This window comes from Mauremys mutica, chromosome 8 (genome assembly GCF_020497125.1).
Source record: "Mauremys mutica isolate MM-2020 ecotype Southern chromosome 8, ASM2049712v1, whole genome shotgun sequence".
In the NCBI taxonomy this organism is placed as follows: Eukaryota; Metazoa; Chordata; order Testudines; family Geoemydidae; genus Mauremys; species Mauremys mutica.
The window spans coordinates 41,731,659-41,740,136 of record NC_059079.1 but is presented as its reverse complement, the minus strand read 5'-3'; positions in this window follow the sequence as shown (position 1 = coordinate 41,740,136).

Genomic DNA, 8,478 nt, shown 5'->3' with positions numbered 1-8,478 from the left:
CCATTTTCCCTGACAGCCAGGAACTGTTTCTCACCCTGAACCTGGAGTCAGTACCCCCCAAACCCACCCAAGGCTGCCTCCTGGACCCAGGCGGAGAAGGGACCTCTGGTGAGTGTACCTTTGTAAATATTATACATGGTTTAAAAGCAAGTGTGTCTAATGATTAATTTGCCCTGGCATTTGCAGCCAGTATAGCTACTGTTAACGTGTCTGGGGAAGGAGCAGAAATCCTCCAGGGACATCTCCATAAAGCTCTCCTGGATGTACTCCCAAAGCCTTTGCAAAAGGTTTTTGGGGAGGGCAGCCTTATTCCGTCCTCCATGGTAGGACATTTTACCACACCAGGCCAGTAGCACGTAGTCTGGAATCATTGCATAACACAGAATATGGTCCCGGTGTTTGCTGGCATTCAAACAACATCCGTTCTTTATCTCTCTGTGTTATCCTCAGGAGAGTGATATCATTCATGGTCACCTGGTTGAAATAGGTTGAGTTTATTAAGGGGACATTCAGAAGTGCCCATTCCTGCTGGGCTGTTTGCCTGTGGCTAAACAGAAATGTTCCCTGCTGTTAGCCATGTGGTGGGGGAAGGGGTGAAGCGATCATCCTAGAGAATTGGGTACGTGTGGGGGTGTTAGTTGGGTTTGTGCTGCATGTTAACTCGCAAACTGCAGCCCTTCCTTTTAAATTGCCAACCCATTTTAAATGGCCAACCCAACGGTTGCTTGGTATGGGAAATGAAGGCGCTGCTGTTTGAAACCATTCCCACATGTTATGAAGGTTAAAGAAGCCAAAAGACTGTGTTTTACTATGGCTGCCTGCAAGCCGAATTCTGTTGCCCAGCCCTGCGTGAATGATCTCTCACACCAAGCCAGTATACGCTCAATAAGAGGCAAAATGTGACCTTGTCACGAAAGCACATGTGCTATGTAATATTAACAGCAAGGTTTACCATGAAAGATTCTACCCAGTGTTCTCTAAAATTTGTCTTTTTAACTACTGCTCTCCCTTTTTTCCCTCCACCAGCTGCAAATGTTTCAATGCTCACACTATCTTCTCCTTCCCAGAGGCTAGCAAAGATTAGAAGGTGAAAAAAATGCACTTGCGATGAAATGTTCTCTGAGCTCATGCAGTCCTCCCACACTGAAAGAGCCCAGCAGAATGCATGGAGGCAGACAATATCAGAGTCCAGGAAACCACAATATGAACGTGAGGACAGGTGGCGGGCTGAAGATAATAAGTGGCAGGCTGAAGATGATAGGTGGCAACTGATATGCTCCGGTGTATGGTTGAGGTTCAGGAAAGGCAGCATGAGCACAGACCGCCACTACAGCCCCTGTGTAACCAACTGCCCTCCTTCCCAAGTTCCATAGCTTCCTCACCCAGAAGCCCAAGAATGCGGTGAGGGGGCCTCCAGGCACCAGACCACTCCACCCCAGAAGACTTCCCAAACAACAGAAAGCTGGCATTCAATAAGTTTTAAAGTGCAGTGTGGCCTTGTCCTTCCCTCCTCTCCCACCCCTCCAGGCTACCTTGGCAGTTATCCCCCTATTTGTGTGATGAATTAATAAAGAATGCATGAATGTGAAGCAACAATGACTTTATTGCCTCTGCAAGTGGTGATCGAAGGGGGGAAGGGAGGGTGGTTAGCTTACAGGAAAGTAGAGTGAACCAATTGGGGGAGAGTTCATCAAGGAGAAACAAACAGAACTTTCACACTGTAGCCCCCTGGCCAGTCATGAAATTAGTTTTCAAAACTTCTCTGATGCGCACCGCACCCTCCTGTACTCTGCTAACTGCCCTGGTATCCGGCTGCACATAATCAGAGGCCAGGTGATTTGCCTCAACCTCCCACCCCACCATAAATGTCTCCCTCTTACTCTCACAGATATTGTGGAGTGCACAGCAAGCAGTAATAAGAATGGGAATATTGGTTTCGCTGAGGTCTAGCTGAGTCAGTAAACTGCGCCAGCACGCTTTTAAACATCCAAATGCACATTCTACCACCATTCTGCACTTGCTCAGCCTATAGTTGAACAGCTCCTGACTACTGTCCAGGCTGCCTGTGTATGGCTTCATGAGCCATGGCATTAAGGGGTAGGCTGGGTCCCCAAGGATACCTATAGGCATTTCAACATCCCCAATGGTTATTTTCTGGTCTGGGAAGAAAGTCCCTTGCTGCAGCTTTTGAAAAACACCAGAGTTCCTGAAGATGCGAGTGTCATGTACCTTTCCTGGCCATCCCACGTTGATGTTGGTGAAACATCCCTTGTGATCCACCAGTGCTTGCAGCACCATTGAAAAGTACCCCAGTTAGGGAATCCCATTGCAGCAAAGCCATCCACTATGACCTTCATATTTCCCAGCGTCACTACCCTTGATATCAGCAGCTCTTTGATTGCGTTGACTGCTTGGATCACAGCAGCCCCCACAGTAGATTTTCCCACTCCAAATTGATGCCTGACTGACTGGTAGCTGTCTGGTGTTGCAAGCTTCCAGAGGGCTATTGCCACTCGCTTGTGAACTGTGAGGGCTGCTCTCATCCTGGTATTCTTACACTTCAGGGCAGGGGAAAGCAAGTCACAAAGTTCCATGAAAGTGTCCTTATGCATGCAAAAGTTTCGCAGCCACTGGGAATCATCTCAGACAAGCAACACTATGCGGTCCCACCAGTCTGTGCTTGTTTCCCGGGCCCAGAATCGGTGTTCCATGGCATGAACCTGCCCCATTAACACCATAATGTCCACATTGCCAGGCCCTGTACTTTGAGAGAAGTCTGTGTCCATGTCCTCATCACTCTCGTCACCGCACTGCCGTTGCCTCCTTGCCTGGTTTTGCTTTTGCAGGTTCTGGTTCTGCATATACTGCAGGATAATGTGTGTGGTGTTTATAGTGCTCATAATTGTGGCGGCGATCTGAGCGGGCTCCATGCTTGCCATGCTATGGCATCTGCACTGAAAAAAGGTGTGAAACTACTGTCTGGCTTTGCTCTGATGGAGGGAGGGGCAACTGATGACATGGCTTACAGGGAATTAAAATCAACAAAGTGGGTGAGTTTGCATCAAGGAGAAACACACACAAGTATCACACAGAATGGCCCCCTTAAGGATTGAACTCAAAACCCTGGTTTTAGCAGGCCAACACTCAAACCACTGAGCTAGCCCTCCCCTCTTCACAGAGGGAGAGAGAGGGTGGGGAGCAAATGAATTCAAATGAATATAAAATAAAATCTGGTCTCTTTCTTGTTTTGATCCACTTCATCTCTCTTATACATCTAAGGCTGGCAGCAGAGGGTCCAGTACAATTGTTAGCCATCGTCATCTCCTGGCTACTCGCCAGAAGACAGTGCAGTACAACTGCAGGCAGGAATGAATCTCCATGAGACGAAACTTAAAAAGAGAATGACCTGGAGTCACTCCCATTTATGTCCAGGCAACCTGACAAACCTCACTGAGGTCTGCCAGGAGCACCCATGTCTGCCCAGGCACCCCTGACCGACCGCACCAAAGTATGCTAAAAGAGCACCCAGGAGACGACGACGACGGCTATCAATCGTAATGCACCATCTGCTGCGAAAAGGCAATGAGCTGCTGCTGTGTAGCAATGCAGTACCACGTCTGCCAGCACCCAGGAGACGTATGGTGACTGTGAGCTGAGCAGGCTCCATGCTTGCCGTGGTATGGCGTCTGCATGGGTAACCGAGGAAAAAAGGCTCAAAATGATTGTCTGCTGTTGCTTTCATGGAGGGAGGGAGGGAGATAGTGGGGGCCTGACGACATGTACCCAGAACCACCCGTGACAATGTTTTTGACCCATCAGGCATTGGGATCTCAACCCAGAATTCCAATGGGCGGCGGAGACTGCAGGAACTGTGGGATATCTACCCACAGTGCAACGCTCCGGAAGTCAATGCTAGCCTCGGAACTGTGGATGCACTATGCTGAGTTAATAGTCTTAAGTGGGGGCACACACAATTGACTGTATAAAATCAATGTCTAAAAAATCAACTTCTATAAATTCGACCTAATTTCATAGTGTAGACATACCCAAACTCAAAGAACTGGAAGGTAAAGTCCCATGGGAAGAAAATCTAAGGAAAAAAGGAGTTCAGGAGAGCTGTTAGTTTTTCAAGGACAATATTAAAGGAACAAGAACAAACTATTCTGAGGTGAAGGAAAGATGGAAAGAACAGCAAGAACACAATATGGCTATATCAGGAGCCCTTTACATTACCTAAAAAAATAACAAAAGAATCCTACAGAAAGTGGAAACATGGACAAATTGCAAGAATAAGAACAGAAGAATAGTATAAGCATGTAGGGAAAAAATCAGAAAGGTTAAGACACAAAATGAGTTATATCTCCTTTGTTAGATGTAAGACAATAAGAACAGCTACAAATAAGTTAAGAGCAAGTGAAAGATGCAAGAAAGTGTAAGTCCACTACTTGTGGGAAGAAGAGCTAATAACAGACAAGAAGGTGTTTAATGCTTATTTTGCTGCACTAAAAGGGTTAATTATGATCAGATGTGTAACACAATTAGTTTTAACAATGAAGGGAAAGAAACACAAGCTAGAATAGGAAAAGAACAGGCTAAAGAATATTTCGATGAGTCAGAGGTATTCAAGTTGGCAGGGCCTAATAAAATTCACCCTGTATTTAAGAAATCAACTGAAGCAATCTCAAAATCATTAATGATTATCTTTGAGAACTTATGGCGAATAGGGGAGGTCCCAGATGACTGGAGAAAGGCAAACATAGCACCTGTGTTAGAAAGGGGAACAAAAAGGATCCAGAAAATTATAGACCAGTCAGCCTAACTTTCATCTATGGAAAGATATTGGAAAACTATTGAACAATCAGTTTGTAAGCACTTAGAAGATAATAGGGTGATAAGAAATAGCCAACATGGAATAGTCAAGAACAAATCATGCCAGACCAGCCTAATTTCCTTCTTTGATAGGGTTCCTGGCCTAGCAGATGTGCAGGGGGAGAGGAGGGAGCAGAAGATATGACAGATCTTGATTTTAGTAAGGATTTTGATGCATTCCCATGTAACATTCTCAAATGCAAACTAGGGAGATGGGTCTAGATAAAATAACTATAAAGTGAGTGCACAACTGTTTGAAAAACAATATGCAAAGAGTAGTTATCAATGGTTTGCTGTCAAACAGAGTATATATCTAATGGGATGCCACTGGGGTCTGTCCTTGGTGTGATATTATTCAATATTTTCATTAACGAAACTTGGATAATGGAATGGAGCTTATGCTTATAAAATTTGCAGATGTCACCAAGCTGGGAGGGGTTGCAAGCACTTTGAAAGACATGGTGAGAATTCAAAAATACCTTGACAAATGGGAGAATTGATTTGAAATCCACTATGCCTGGCTTTGGCGTAGCTTCAGCAGGAGTATAGTATCCAGTTTTGGGTGCCACAGGTTAGGAAAGATGGGCTTAATCTGCAGCTAAGCAGATTTAGGTTAAATTAATTTTACCAGGGGAGGTTGTGGAATCCCCATCATTGAAAAATTTTAGGAACACGCTAGACAGACATCTGCCAAGGATGGACTAGGTATACTTGGCCCTGCCACAGAATGGGTTGATGGACTAGATGACATCTTGAGGTCTTTTTGAGCTCTACAGTTCCATGATTCCGTGAATAGTTACTAACACAGGTAGGTAAGAACATAAGAAGGGTAAAGGTACCCTTTACTGAGCTCTTTGAAGGTATGCAAAACAATCAGCTACATCTTCAACTATACTCAAAATCAGCCTTGGTGTGACTTTGAGCTGTGCTCATGTACTGGCAGTGGTTTTCCTGAAATGTGTCTGTGTCCAGACCACAGACTTTTTCTCTGGATATGAACTGTATTGTATTCTATCTGGATGTGTGTGAACTTTGTGAAGTTGCTGTTTCTCAGTGCATTTGAGTTCAAATGAGGGTAGTTGGACAGTCACAGTTTGCATTCTGGCAACTGGTTCCACTTTAGTTTCTGAAGTACTGGTGCAAATTGGTATGAAGTTATTCAAACCCATTTAAACCCAAACCTTGACCAAAGGTCTTCTATGTGTAAGGGGACTGTTGCCCCCTTACTAACATTCAGTGGGGGTGTTTTGGTCGGCTAGCTCCCAGCATTAAAAGGGGAGGGGTCGATGGGAAATCAGGACCCTGAGACTGACAGTCCCCAGGAACAATGGTGAGAGGCCAATGCTCCAGGTCAGCCTGATTGACAGGGCAGGCAGGCTAATCAGGGAGACAGGAGGCCAGGGTGGGTCCTGTCCTCCGTGTGAGTTGGAATTGCCTGGGTCAGACAGAGTGGGGCTGAGCTAAGGAGAAAGCAGGGGCCCAAGCTGAGTTGGAGAGCAGAGCCATGACGGATCCAGAGGGACTAGAGCTGCAGCCACAGAGCCAGAGACGCAGCCCAGGGAGAGCAGATCCTGTGCTGGGAGCAGAGCTGCAGCCATAGAGCCAGGTGTGGTGAGCAACTGGGGCCAGCCAAGGGGGGGGACCTTGGGCAAAGGAGCCCAGTGCAGAAAGATACCCCCAGCCAGGGGTCCTTGCAGGCCAGGCTGGGAGGGGGATCTTAACCTGATAAGGGGCTGACGCTGGAATGAAGGGTCCCACCACCCAAAGCCCGAAGGTGTGTGGCCACCACCATTGCAAGTGTCCAACGCGCAGCATCCCTGCAGCACAGCCAGGGCCTGAGAAGGAGACCTGGGACCTACAAGGAACAGACTGCAAAGTGCCTCGATGTCCAGAGATGCTGTTTGTGATGTTCCCTGCCACAGAGCAGGGTGATGTGTTTTCCTTTAATCTTTCCCATTTTTCCTTATTCTTTTCTTTAAATTAATTGTTAGGTAAACAACTTGTATTTGCTTTAAATTGTATGGAATAATCAGTGGGTCAGGGAGGTGCCCAGTGCAGAGAGGGTACCCCAGAGTGGGGACACCCTAGCTCCTGTCCTAGGTGACCACAGCAGGGTTGGGGGTCGAGCCCCCAGGAATCCTGGGCCCAGCCTTGTTGGGGTTACGAGGACTCTGCCAGACAGGAGAGTGGAAGGGGAGTCCTCAAGGGCAGGGAGGCTTCTGGGTAAAGGAAGTGGGAGCGAGGACTCAGATCCTTTCGCTAGACCACTTCACCGGGGTAGTGCAGAAGCCAGGAAAGTTCCCCACAATAGCGGGACCATTCCCCCGCTTACACAGGGGCGGCTCCAGGCACAAGCACGCCAAGCGCGTGCCTGGGGCGGCAAGCCATGGGGGGCGCTCAGCCGGTCGCCGCGAGGGTGGCAGGCAGGTTGCCTTCGGCAGCATTCCTGCGGAGGGTCCGCTGGTCCCGCGGCTTCGGCGGATCTCCCGCAGGCTGCCGCCGAATCCGCAGGACCGGGGACCTCCCGCAGGCAAGCCGACGAAGGCAGCCTGCCTGCCGTGCTTGGGGCGGCAAAATATCTAGAGCTGCCCCTGCACTTACATGTGCTCTTTAACCATGGAAAAGCCTGATTTGTTGAAACTGAACTTTTTCAAAAACTTTGGGGTTCTAGTATTGAAGAAATCAAAAACTCATTCCACACTGAAGATGTAAGGTTTTGTCCAGCTCTACTCTGAACCTCTTCTTGCTCAAAAGTACTGGCATTTACTGACCTGTTTCAGCTAAATTTTAACCATCCTGCTTTCTTTCTATAGTGTGTGCTTTGAGTTCCAACAGTGAAACAAGTTTTGAAAAAACTATAAAAAAAAACCTTGTGTTGCAATAGAGGTCATTAAAGTTAATGGGACTGCTTTGATTTGTGCCTCAGACAAAATTGAGCATTTTTTATCTAGAAAGTCATGAACCTCAAAATTAAATACTAAGAGAGGAGAAGTATAACTACAAATTTCAAGACTCTAGGATGAGACTCAGAACCTGATACTGACTTCATTTACATGCTTTAAATCAGAAGCAACTCCACTGAAATCAATGGAGTTATATCACTGTAAAATTAGTGTGAGATCAGAATAAGGAACATGGTATTCAGTTCAGTGCATTTTTTAAATCTCTTATTTCAGTGGGAATAATAGAATAAGAAAAATTAGAGATGAAAAAGACCTGATAGGTCAATTAATCCAGCCCCTTGCCAGTTCAGGATTTCTCCACAGTGCATTATTTAGTCTAGTTTTAAAGTTCTAAATGACCTCAGTCCTCATTATCAGGATATTTTTCCTGATATTCATCTGAGATTTCCCATGTTCTTTATTTTATCCCCAACTTACAGTTATACTCTTTTATACCATCTCACATTTTCCCTCTCCATTCTTGGTGTACAGACATGTGATAATATTGAAACTGTCCCCGCCCTGCGGCAATGCCTGAACTTTGAATTTTCAGATAATCCATGATGTGGCTCTGGAAGAACAGAGTTCTATTTTTCAAAACACAACCCTGACAGATAAGATTTTGCTAAAACAAATTAACAATCACCCTATTTTGCATGTATCTAGT